Source organism: Loxodonta africana, unplaced genomic scaffold (assembly GCF_030014295.1).
Source record: "Loxodonta africana isolate mLoxAfr1 unplaced genomic scaffold, mLoxAfr1.hap2 scaffold_85, whole genome shotgun sequence".
Taxonomy (NCBI): Eukaryota; Metazoa; Chordata; class Mammalia; order Proboscidea; family Elephantidae; genus Loxodonta; species Loxodonta africana.
This window is the reverse complement of record NW_026975592.1, coordinates 844,393-858,311: the sequence shown is the minus strand read 5'-3', so window position 1 is coordinate 858,311 and position 13,919 is coordinate 844,393. Positions and strand designations below refer to the sequence as shown.

The window sequence follows — 13,919 nt, the reverse complement described above, 5'->3', positions numbered from 1 at the left end:
TTTAGCTTTTCAGTCATGTCAATTTAACCTGAATATAAGATACCACAAACACACACACACACACATAAACACACACACACAGATGCAATCACACACATTATACAGTATTCAGTCAATAACAAATTGGTTGACTTGATGTTACATTCTCATTTCCTTGAGTTTGTCTATTCTAGTCTCTCCTGAAAAAAATGCCTTCTTCACTGAAATGTGTCTCTTAAAATTCTATCCACACTCCATGCCAACTTAAAACAATACCTCATTTCTGAAGACATATTTCTAATCTCCCTAAATGGATTTGAACTGTTCCTTGCCTCAAGCCTTTTAAGATATTTCTTATAGTCTGACGTTTACAATAGCCCCTTTCTTTATTGCTCCAGCGTTACCACCAAATTACGCATCCCTTGTTTTGAAGGCAAAGCCTATGTCTTATCTTTATTGCCATTTGTAGATATGTCATCAAAAAATGTGCGTTTGCTTAGAACCTACTATACTCCAAGGACCTTATAAGAAAGAGGGATGGAATTAATGTTTATTCGGATTTTGCAAGGTGCCTTTCATGGTATCTATATTATCTTTTTTATATTATCTTTAGGTCTTCATTATCAGATTATGACCCAGTTCCTGTTATCACAGTTGCATAGATTTAAAAATTAAAATTAGAGGTGGTGATTTTTTTTCCTGCAATGAGGAGACAAAGCCAAGATTAGTCTCTTTGAACCAAAATTCCATATCCTTACCATTGTACAGTATTAAAGATTAATTTTAAAGGTATCTTTTAAAATAATCTTTTTGGAAGTACTTTGTTTATAAATTGGCGACAAATTCTACTAAAATAATATGTTTAATGAGAAAAGACTTTAGCATCCATTATCTTGCTGACTGTATTCTTGACATCCTTATTCCTCAGGCTGTAGATCAAGGGATTCAACATGGGGACCACCACTGTGTAAAACACAGAGGCTATTTTGATGGTGTGCCTGGAGTTTTTGGAGTTGGGTACACAGTAGAGGAACAGGATGGTGCCATGGAAGATAGTGATGGCAGTCAGATGAGAGGCACAGGTAGAGAATGCCTTATGACGACCACTGGCTGAACTCATTTTCAAGATGGTGACAACAATGGACACATAAGATGTGAGAATGATGAGTAATGTACTCACCACATTAAAAGTAGCAAAGATAAAAAGCAACAACTCACTGAGGTAAGTATTAGAGCAAGAAAGGGAAAGAAGTGAGGAGAACTCACAGAAGAAGTGATTGATTGTGTTGGCACCATGAAAAGATCATTTCAAAGCAGAGCATGTGAGTATCAAGGAACACCCTACTCCCCATGCATATGATCCCACCACCAGCATAGCACAGAGTCTCTGGGACATGGCATCTGTGTAGAGCAGAGGGTTGCAAATGGCCACAAAGCGGTCATAGGCCATTAGAGCTAATAGAAGGGATTCAGTCACCACAAAGGTACAAAAGAGAAAGTATTGTACTACGCATTCTAAAAACGAAATGGTTCTGTCTTCTACAACTAGGTTCACCAGCATCTTGGGAGCAATGATAGAGGAATAGCAGAAATCCACAAATGAGAGGTGGCTGAGGAAAAAGTACATGGGGGTGTGCAGTTTGGGGTTAATTTTGATGATTACAATCATCCCAAGATTCCCTACAACAGTGAGACTGTAGATGGCCAGAAAAACCAGGAAAAGGGGAACCTGCAGTTCTGGGCAATCTGAGAAGCCCAAAAGAGTGAACATGGCCCCACTTTTATTTCTCTCTGAAAATGACATGGCTTCTGTTTGTTAAAATCTGAATCAATCCTGGAAATTAAAAAAAAAAAAAATTAAACATAGTTAGGATGTAGGATGCTTAGTTAACTATCCTTCCCTGAGACTGGAAAAGATATTTCTTTCAGAATCTATGTGTTTATTAATTGAGAAATGCTAAACTTCCAAAATTTTAAAACATGATAACTTTTTAAAAAGTTTTTCTTAAGGAAAACCAATAAAGCCATTGATTTGAACTTTAAGTTCTCAAGTCTAATTTTTAGTATTTTCAAATATATGAAATATGAGGTTTCGAGATTACATAAAAACCCGTTGCCATTCAGTCGATTCCAACTCATAATGACCCTATAGGATAGAGGTGAACTGCCCTACAGGTTTTCCAAGGAGTGGCTGGTGGATTCAAACTGTCAGCCTTTTAATTAACAGCCAATCTCTTAGCCACTATGCCACAAGGGCTCCAGAGATTACATGGTAATTTGTAATCCTAATTAAGGCTTGAAAGTTAGATAGATTGATGATAGATAGACGATAGAGAGAGAAAGAGAGATTGTAGATGATGATGATGATGATGATAGATAGATAGATGATAGATAGATGATAGATAGATAGATAGATAGATAGATAGATAGATAGATAGATAGATAGATAGATAGATAGATAGATAGATAGATGGATGATAGAGAGAGAGAGAGAGAGATCCTTTTAGTAAAGATTCTGCCTAATCAATGATTATTCCGTTCTGCTTAAATACTTGTTGATTCTACCTTGACAACTGCTCCAAAAAATTTACAGAAGAAAATACACATTCCCAAAACTGTCAGGGCACATCTATTCCCCAACCCCAGGTCCTCATCCAGGGCACTATTATTGAAGAGTCAAGTCCTCTATGCTTGGCTCTATGCATAAAGGGTGCACATCCTGTTCCTTGCATGATCAGATATGCACCCTTTGCCCTGACTCTATATTCCTCATGAACTGTCTGCATCTAAAGTTTGCATTTTCCCCCTTAGTTGTTTTCTAGATACCCTATATTGAAGTTAATATCATTATGTCTTTCAAATTTTAAAACAAACCTGCTAACGGCAAAGAGAAGGCTTCTCCTGCATCTGGGAAACTTGGATGGGAGTGAAGCATATGCAATGTTAAACATCTGTAGTCACAACCTTGGGTCGTGAACCCTAGAGACTATATGTTGCCCCATTCTCAAGAGGACAATAACTAAGCAATTAAAATTAAGTACTTTTATCCGCTGTACTGCAAAGCCTGGAGGAAAATTACGGTATCATTAGGGAAATTTTATAAGAAACATTTATATTTCAAAGTCATCTTCCCGAGTCTCCTGGACATTGCCATACTCTCCCATAATTATCAGGTATATGTATCAATGCCAAAAAAAAAAACAAACCAAACCCACTGCCATCGAGTTGATTCTGACTCATAGTGACCCTATATCAATAGGAGACACATTATTAAATATGAATTGACTGAATGCTGTGTGCTGTTCTAACAGGTGAGAAACAATGTCTTAAGTGCAGTTTTCATTTGTGCTTCTATTATTATGAGTCCAATTGAACAACTCTTGGTATATTTTAGAGCTATTTGTATTTCTTTAATGTGGACTCTTTAATCATATCTTATGTCCATTTTTCTATAGGACTAATATTCTTTTTCTACTCAACTCTTATAGAAGCGGTGATTTCTCATTTTTTCTTTTGTCATGTTAATTTTTTCTCTCTTGTTTTTGATATTAAGTTTCTGTATATTCATGTAAACTAAATTTGAAACTTTATCTTCATTACCTACTTTGATGTGTGGAGTAAGAAAGTGATCCAATTCCATTTTTCCTCAAATGGCTAAGGAAAGATCCCCTATATGGCTCTTGAACTTCTCTTTGTCAAAATATAACACTATTTTAATAATAGACACTTTATAATTTATTTTCAACTTTTTAGGATTAAGCTTCCTACTCTAGTTTGTTTTTTTCAGTCTTTTTTTGTCCTGAATAACCGTGAGTTTTTATTTATTCATATGAATATTAGAACAGAAAATTTAAAGTGTAATTCCTCAAAATTCCCACATGAATTTTGTATTACTTTCATCCTTGCCCTAATAAATGTAAATTAGTCTAAACAAATCTTAGAAATATTTCCAGACCTGATACTACCAGTAACAAAACTTCTAAGTAAATAACATCCAGGCATTATCTAGGAATATTGAAGTGGCCCCTGCGAATGTCCTTTCTGAAGGGTAAATTAATTTTCATGAACTCTTTGACTGACAAAGTGAAATAATAATCAAATGTCCACTAGCATTGGAGTCCAAAGAGCTATGTTCCTGTGTTAAACCAGTCATTTCTGGTTATAAAAACTTGTGTGAATCACAATCACACAGGTTCAAAACTGTGTCATCATCTATACAGTGGTTGTTGTTGTTATGTGCCATTTAGTCAAAGCGACGCTCTGTATAATGAAACGAAACACTGCTCGGTCCTGCATCATCCTCATGAGCATTATGACGTTTGAGCCCATTGTTGCAGCCACTGTGTCAACCCATCTTGTTGAGGGGTCTTCTTTTTTTTCTGACCCTCTGCTTTGCCAAGCATAATGTCCTTTTTCAGGGGCTGATCCCTTCTGATAATATGTCCAAAGTATGTTAGACAAAGTCTCACAATCTTTGCTTTCAAGAAGCATTCTGGCTGTACTTCCTCCAAGACAGATTTGTTCATTCTTTTGGCAGTCCATGGTCTAGTCAATATTCTTCATTAACATTGTAATTCAAAGGTGTCAGTTCTTCCCTGCCTTTCTTATTTATTGCCCAGCTTTCAAATGCATATGAGGCGATTGAAATACCATGGCTTAGGTCAGGGGCACCTTAGTCTTTAAAGTGACATCTTTGGTTTTTAACACTTTAAAGATGTCTTTTGCAGCAGATTACCCAATGCAATGCGTCATTTGATTTCTTGACTACTGTTTCCATGGGTGTTGATTGTGGATTCAAGTAACCTGAAATCCTTGACAACTTCATTCTGTTCCTCTTTTATCGTGATGCTGTTTATTGGTCCAGTTGTGAGGATTTTTGTTTTCTTTATGTTAAGGTGCATCCACATTGAAGGCTGTGGTCTTTGATACTCATCAGTAAGTGCTTCAAGTCCTCTTCACTTTCAGCAATCAAAGTTGTGTCATCTGCATATCACTGGTTTTTAATGAGTCTTCGTCCAATCCTGATACCCCGTTCTTCTTCATATAGTCCAGCTTCTCAGATTATTTGTTTAGCACACAAAGCGAATAGGTGTGGTGAAAGGGTACAACTCTGATGCACAGCTTTTCTGACTTTAAACCAAACAGTATCCCCTTGTTCTGTCTGAACTGCCTCTTCATCTATGTACAGGTTCTTCATGAGCACAATTAAGTATTCTGGAATTCCCATTCTTCACAAGCAATTTTATCCATACATTGTTATGATCCACACAGTTGAATGCCTTTGCAGAGTCAGTAAAACACAGGTGAACATCTTTCTGGTATTCTCTGCTTTCAGCCAGGATCCATCTGAGATCAGCAATGATATCCCTGGGTCCACATCCTCTTCTGAATCCAGCCTGATTTTCTGGCGGTTCACTGTGGATATATTTCTGCACTTGCTTTTGAATGATCTTCAGCAAAATTTTGCTTGCATCTGCTATTAATGATATTGTTATATAATTTCTACATTCAGTTGGATCACCTTTCTTGGGAAAAGGCATAAATTTGGATCTCTTTCAGTCTGTTGGCCAGATAGCTGTCTTCCAAATTCCTTGGCATAGAGGAGTGTTCACTTCGAGAACTGCATTCGTTTGCTGAAATATTTTAATATATTTCATAGATTCCTGGAGCCTTGTTTTTTGCCAATGCCTTCAGTGTAGCTTGGACTTCTTCCTTCAGTACCATGGGTTTCTTTTCATAAGCTGTCTCTTGGAATGGTTGAATATTAACAAATTCTTTTTGGTATAATGCCTCTGTATATTCCTTCCATCTTCTTTTGATGCTTCATGCGTTGTTTAATACTTCCCCTTAGAATCTTCACTATTGCTCCTGAAGGTTGAATTTTGTCTTCAGTTCTTTCAGCTTGAGACATGCCAAACACGTTCTTCCCCTTTGTTTTTCTATTTTCAGCTCTTTGCACAAGTCATTATAATACTTTGTCTTCTCACACTGCCCTTTCAAATCTTCTGTTCTGTTCTTTTACTTCATTATTTCTGCTTTTTGGTTTAGCTGTTTGATTTTCAAGAGCAAATTTCATGGTCTCTTCTAACATTCATTTTGATCTTTTCTTTCTTTCCTGTCTTTTTAATGAGCTCTTTCTTCATGTATGATGTCCTTGATGTCATTCCACAACTGATCTGGCCTTTGGTCGTTAATGCTCAATGTGTCAAACTTATTCTTAAGATGGTCTCTAAATTCAGGTAGGATATACTCAAGGTTGTATTTTGGCCCTCCGGTCTTGTTCTAATTTTCTTCAGTTTCAACTTGAACTTGCCCATGAGAAATTGATGGTCTGTTCCACAGTCAGTACCTGGCCTTGTTTTGACTGATGATATTGAGCTTTTCTATAGACTCTTTCCACAGATGTAGTCAATTTGATTACTGCGTATTCCATATGACAAGGTCCATGTGTATATCCACCATTTATGTTGGATAGATAAATGTGACATCATAAATATTAAAAGTTTATGCTCAGCAGAAAGCTTTATTAAAAGAGTAAACAGAAAACCTACTGACTGAGAAAACATCTCTGAAAATGTTTTATCTGATAAGGGTCTAATATCTAAGACCTATAAAAATTGCAACAACTCACCAACAAAAATACAAACAACCCAATCACAAAATGGGCAAACACATGAACAGAACGTTCAGCATAGAGGATATCCAAGCAGCCAATAAACGTAAGAAAGGTTTTCAAGTTTATTAGCTATTACCTTACCTTTACTCACTGTCGTCGAGTCAATTCTGACTCATAGCGACCCTATAGAACGGAGTGGAACTGTCTCATAGAGTTTCCAAGGAGCGCCTGGTAGATTTGAACTGCTGACCTTTTGCTTAGCAACCATAGCACTTAACCACTGTGCCACGAGGGTTTCCATTAGAGAGGTGCATATCAAAACTACAATGAAATACCTTCTTACCCAGGCTCAAATTCCACTGATTAAAAAACTACAGATAACAATAAATGTTAACAAGAATGTGGGGAGATTGGAATCCTTACCAGTGTTGGTGTATCTTTAAACGGTACAACCACTATGGAAAATGGTATGGTGCTTTCTCCAAAATCTAGAAACAAAAGAATCCTATAATCCAGCAATCATTAAAACATTTCTGATCAGAACCTTTGGTACACAACTAAAGCAGACTTCAGCAGTCAATTTATAGCAATAAATGAACACATTAAAAAAAAAAAAAAGAAGAAAAAAGAAAGAGCCAAAATCAAAGAATTATGCATAAAACTTCAACAAATAGAAATGGAATAACAAAAGGAACCCTCAGTTAGTAGAAAAAAGCAAATAATAAAAATTAGAGCAGAATTAAATGAAATAGAGAACAGAAAAACAATTGAAAGATTTTACAAGACCAAAAGATGTTTCTTTGAAAAGATTAACCAATTCAATTAACCATGGGCCAGAATGACAAAAGAAAAAAAGGAGAGGAAGCAAATAACCCAAAAAAGAAATGAGATGGGTGATATCACAATAGATCCAACTGAAATTAAAAGAATCATATCAGATTTCTATGAAAAATTGTATGCTTACAAATTTCAAAACCCAGAAGAAATGGACTTTTTTCTAGAAACACAATCCCTACCTAAACTAATGCAAACAGAGATAGAACAACTAAATAAACCTATAACAAAAGAAGAAATTGAAAAGGTAATTAAAAAAATCCCAACAACAACAAAAGCCCCGGCCATGACGGCTTCACTGGAGAATTCAATCGAACTTTCAGAGAAGAGTTAGCACCACTACCATGAAAATATTTCAGAGCATAAAAAAGGATGGAATACTCCCAAATTCACTCTATGAATCCAGTATTTCTCTGATACCAGAGCCAGGTAAACAGACCAACACACACACACACACACCCAAAGAAAATTACAGACTTATCCCTCATGAACTTAGATGCAAAAATCCTCAACAAATTCTAACCAACAAAATTCAACAACATATGAAAAAAATAATTCACCATGCCCAAGGTTGATTCATACTAGGTATGTAGGGATGGTTCAACATTATAAAAACAATCAATGTAATCCATCATATGAATGAAACAAAAGACAAGAACCACATGATCTGATCAATTGATGCCAAAAAGTTATTTGTCAAAGTCCAGCACCCACTCACGATAAAAAATTTCAGAAAAATAGGATTTGAAGGGAAATTCCTCAACATAATATGTGGCATTTATACAAAGCCAACAGCCACCATCATCCTAAATGGAGAGAGTCTGAAAGCATTCGTCTTGAGAATAGGAACCAGAACAGGATGGCTTATTCGACATTGTGCTGGAGGACCTAGCCAGAGAAATTAGGCTAGAAAAAGAAATAAAGGCATCCAAATTGTAAAGAAGGAGTAAAAATGTCTCTACTTACTGATTACATGACCTTACACACAGAAAACCCTACAGAATTCTCAAGAAAACTACTGGAACTAATAGAAGAGTTCAGCAGGGTATCAGGATACAGGATAAAAGTACAAAAATCACTTGGATTCCTCTACACCAGAAAAAGAGGAAATCACCAAGTTGGTACCATTTGCAATAGCCCCCAAGAAGATAAAATATTTAGGAATAAATCTAACCAGAGACATAAAAGCCCTATACAAAGAAAGCTACAGAACATTGCTGCAAGAAATCAAAAGAAACACACATAAGTGGAAAAACATACCTTGCTCCTGGAAAGGGAGAGTCAACGTTGTAAAAATGTCTGTTCTACCTGAAGCAATCTATAGATACAATGTAATCCCAATCCAAAAAACAATGACATTTTTTAGCGAGATGGAGAAACAAAACATAAACTTCACATGGAAGGGAAAGAGGCCCCTGGTAAGTAAGGTATTACTGAAAAAGAAAAACAAAATGGGATGCCTCACACTACCTGATTTTAGAAACTATTACACTGCCACAGTAGTCAAAACAGTCTGGTACTGGTACTACAAGAGATACATAGACCAATGGAGCAGAGTTGAGAATCCAGACATAAATCTATCTACATATGAGCAGATGATATTTGACAAAGGACTATAGTCCATTAAATGAAGAAAAGAGAATGTCTTTAACAAATGGTGCTGGCATTACTGGCTACCCGTCTGCACAAAAATGAAACAGACCCATACATCACATCACCCACAAAAACTAACTCAAAATGGATCATTGACCTTAATATAAAATCTAGAACAATACAGATCATGGAAGAAAAAATAGGGACAATGCTAGGAGCCCTAATACATGGCAAAAACAGTATATAAAACATTACTAACAGTGCATAAACACCAGAAGAGAAAGTAGGTAACAGGGAGCTCCTAAAAATCAAACACCTATGCTCCTCCAAAGGCTCCACCAAAAGAGTAAAAAGATTACCTGCAGACTGAGAAAAACTCTTTGGTTACAAAAAGTCTGATCAGCATCTGATCTCTAAAACATGCATGGTATTGCAATAACTCAACAACAAAAAGACAAATAACCCAACTGAAAAATGGGCAAAGGATATGAACAGGCACTTCACCAAAGAAGATATTCAGACAGCTAACAGATACATGAGGAAATGTTCACAATCATTAGCCATTAGAGAAATGCAAATGAAAAACTACAATGAGATACCATCTCACCCCAAAAAGGCTGGCAGTAATCAAAAAAAAAACACTAAATAATAAATTGAAAGGTTGTGGAGAGACTGGAACACACACGATGCTAATGGGAATGTAAAATTGTACAGCCACTTTGGAAATTGATTTGGCGCTTCCTTAAAATGCTAGAAATAGAAGTACAGTAAGATCCAGCAATTCCACTCTTTGGAATGTATTCTAGAGAAATAAGAGCTCTCACATGAACGGATATATGCACACCCATGTTCATTGCAGCACTGTTTACAATAGCAAAAAGATGAAAGCAACCAAGGTGCCCATTAACAGATGAATGGATAAAGAAATTTTGATATACTCACTCACATAATGGAATACTATGCAACGATTTAAGAACAAGAATGAATCCATGAAATGTATCATAACATAAAGGAATCTGGAAGGCTTTATGCCGAGTGAAATTACTTAGTCACCAAAGGCCAGGTATTGTATGAGATCACTATCATAAGAGCTCAAGAAAAGATTAAACACAGAGAAAATATACTTTGGTGGTTATGAGGGTAGGGAGGGTGAGAGAGGGGTATTCACTAATTTGATAGTAGACAAGAATTATTTTAGGTGAAGGGAAAGACAACACACAAAATAGGAGAGGTCAGCACACTGGACTAAACCAAAAGCAAAGAAATTTCCTGAACACAGCCAAGTGCTTCAAAGGCCAGAACAGCAGGGAAAGGGGTCTACGGGCCATAGTTTCTGGGGACATCTACGTCAATTGGCATAACAAAATGTTTTAAGAAAATGTTCTGCATCCCACTTTGGTGAGTGGCATCTGGGGTCTAAAATGTTAGCAAGTAGCCATCTAAGATGCATCAATTGGTCTCAACCCACTTGGAGCAAAGGACAATGAAAAACACCAAAGACATAAGGAAAATTCGAGACCAGGAGACAGAACAGGCCACATAAACCAGACTACATCGGCCTGAGACTGGAAGAACTAGATGGTGCCCAGCTACCACTGATGACTTCCCCTGACAGGAACGCAACAGAGAATCCCTGATGGAGCAGGAGAACAGTGGTATGCAGACCTCAAATTCTTCTGAAAGACCAGACTTAATGACCTGACTGAGACTAGAGAGACCCTGGAGGTCATGGTTTCTGGACCCTCTGTTAGGCCGAGACTAGAACCATTCCTGAAGCCACCTCTTCGGACAGGGATTGGACTGGGACTATAAGACAGAAAATGATAGTGGTGAGGAGTGAGCTTCCTGGCTCCAGTAGACACATGAGATCCTGTGGGCAGCTCCTGTCTGGAGGTGAGATGAGAAGGTAGAGGGAGACAGGAGCTGGTTGAAAGGACACAGGAAATACACGATAGAGGAGTTGTGTTCTGTCTTATTGGGGGGATAGCAGCTAGGAGTACATAGCAAGGTGTGTATAATATTTTGTATGAAAGACTGACTTGATTTGTAAAATTTCACTTAAAGCACAATAAATAAAAATAAAATAAATAGTGAAAACAAACTGGAATATTAAACAGGGCGCTCCGAGACTGTTTCTCTGAGACATTCTTTAAACCTAGAACTGAATCAATCAATCCCCTGAGATCAACTTTTACTAAATAGCAGAGTTTCACACAAAATAAAGGATATTTCCCATCAGATCAGTGATCTACTGAAAAACCATCAGTATGAAACCAAAAGGTCAACAATCATTCAAAAGCAAAAATGAAAAGATAACAGATAAGGGCAAATAGAGTCCGGGAAATGGGAAAATCAGAACACAATTAAAGACAATGTTGACACATTGTAATAAACGTACCTAAAGTCACTGAACTATTGGTGAGAAAACTGTAAAACAGGGACTTAACTTGCTGTGTAAATTTTCACACACACACAAAAAAAGAAAATAATAATGAAGAAAAAGATACAATTCTGGAATGTTTCCTAGATGTTTAATGATCTCATCCTTCCATGAACAGGCAGGCAAATCTACAATTGTGCCTCTCACAGAGAATCACATAGCCCCAGGAGTATAAAATGAGTTCAGCACAGAATTTGGGGTGCCTTTATCACGGTGCGTTTTGGAGAAAGTTAGAAATATTTTCATTCACTTGAACTTCCTCTAAATTAAAAATAATAATAACTATAATGTATATGAGGTTTTTTTTTTTTTTATATGAGGGTATGAGACAAATATATATCATTCCCTGGAAGAAAAAAAGTAAATTCATTAAAAATTATTAGAAGTATTAATAATGCTGGAAAGCCACGTGTCTGTACGTGCATTATGTTAGAAAATCACAAAACAAAAAAATTAAGGATTAATACAATCCCACAAACTCAGTCAAAATACTCAGTGATTGGAGCAAGCGGGGAGCCAGCAGATGCATTCGAATTATTCTCTGGACTGTGCTGGAAATCTTAAGATAAGCCTAAAAGGTGAAGAGATAATAAAGAAACAAGCATAGCACCCTAGATCCTTCTCCCTTTTCCATTTCATCCGTTTCCATCCAAACTCAAATCCCTACTTAAAAGTCCCTTTTGAAAACCTAAGTCCAGTAAAGAAAATGGTACCTCAGAAAATGAGTTGAATTCCACGATTTTCGTGACAGCTTTTTTCTCATACTTGCTTCTCAGGCTATAATCGGGGGATTCAGTGTAGCAATCAGCACGGTAAGGTACACCATGGCCTCTTTTCAGTGCCCAGACTGCTGCCAGAGTGGGGCCTGAAATGAATGAAAAGTATTGTTCCATGGAAGACAAGGATGGCTGCAAGGTGGGAGGCCCAGGTGGAAAAGGCTTTTTGTCTTGCATTTGCTGACCACATTCTTGAGATGGTGATGAGAATAAACAAGTAGGAGGTAAGGGCGGCAACAATGGTGATGATCTCATTGACGGTGACCACAATGTAGTGTAGCAGTTCATTCATAGAGACATCAGTTCAAGCAAGTGATAAGAAAAGGGATTGATTGCAGAAGTAGGGTTTAATCATGTTGGGAACTAGGACAGGATCTCAACATGCAAATCAGAGAACACATGGCTCCTCACAGGTATCATCCAGACACCAGGTGGGACATGATGACCATGTACAGCAGTGTGTTGAAGAGGGCCTCAAAGTAGTTGTAGTCCATCACGGCCAGCAGGATGACCTTAGTTATTGCATAATTACAAAGCACATAGAACTACACAAGGCATTCTAGGAAGACAATGGCTTTGTCCTTGTTTATGCATATTTCTTTCCATTGAAAAGATTGGTATTAGACATGCGTTTTAACCCATATGATGATATATTGAACTCTGATATACAGTAGTGATGACAGTATTTGTTGACTAGATTATTTTTTTGAAACTCAACCCCAAACTACTGTTACTAAATGCATGTCTCCTGAGAAAGAGAGTCTAATGATCGCAAAATTCCAAAACCATTAGGAAAAAAAAAACATAACTGGTGGTGATTCCTTACATCACGTAGGCAAAACACTCACAAGACGGTTATGCTGCTTATGTATTTATCTTAGATTTAAAGAGATGGGAAGGGTGCTTAAAGGATGATTAAATAAAATATATCAAATGGGGTTCATGTCATGATCATAATCCATGAATTGAATAATCTCAATGAGAATCTCCAAGTTATTGATAAAAACGAATTTAAAGCACACAAGGTAATTCCATTTTATAAAACATTATATTAGCAACATTCAATGAAATTACAATATTTAAATATTTCTAAACTTTTTTCTTTGATTTTTATTGTTCTTTAAGTGAAAGTTTACAAATCAAGTCAGTCTCCCACACAAAAACTTATATACACCTTGCTACATAATCCCAATTTGTCTCCCCCAAATGAGCCAGCCCACTCCCTCCCTCCACTCTCTCTTTTCACAACCATTTTGGCAGCTTCCAACCACCTCTACCCTCTCATCTCCCCTCCAGGGAGGAGATGCCAACATAGTCTCAAGTGTCCACCTGATCCAAGAAGCTCACTCCTTACCAGCATCCCTCTCCAAATCCTTGTCCAACCAATTCCTGCCTGAAGAGTTGTTTTTGGAAATTGTTCCTGTCCTGGGCCAGCAGAAGGTCTGGGGGCCATGACCACCGGGGTCCTTCTAGTCTCATTAAGCCTTGTCTTTTTAGGAGAATTTTGGATCTGCATCCCACTGCTCTCCCGCTCCCTCAGGGGTTCTCTGTGTTCCCTGTCAGGGCAGTCATCGGTTGTAGCCGGGCACCATCTAGTTCTTCTGGTCTCAGGCTGTTGTAGTCTCTGGTTTATGTGGCCCTTTCTGTCTCTTGGTCTCCTAATTACCTTGTGTCCTTGGTG

The 13,919-nt window shown here is 37.3% G+C and overlaps 1 pseudogene; it reads right to left on the bottom strand.

Moving 5' to 3' along the window:
• Positions 1-533: 533 nt before the first annotated feature.
• On the bottom strand, positions 534-7,181 carry LOC135230198 (olfactory receptor 5D18-like; annotated as a pseudogene).
• Positions 7,182-13,919: the final 6,738 nt, after the last annotated feature.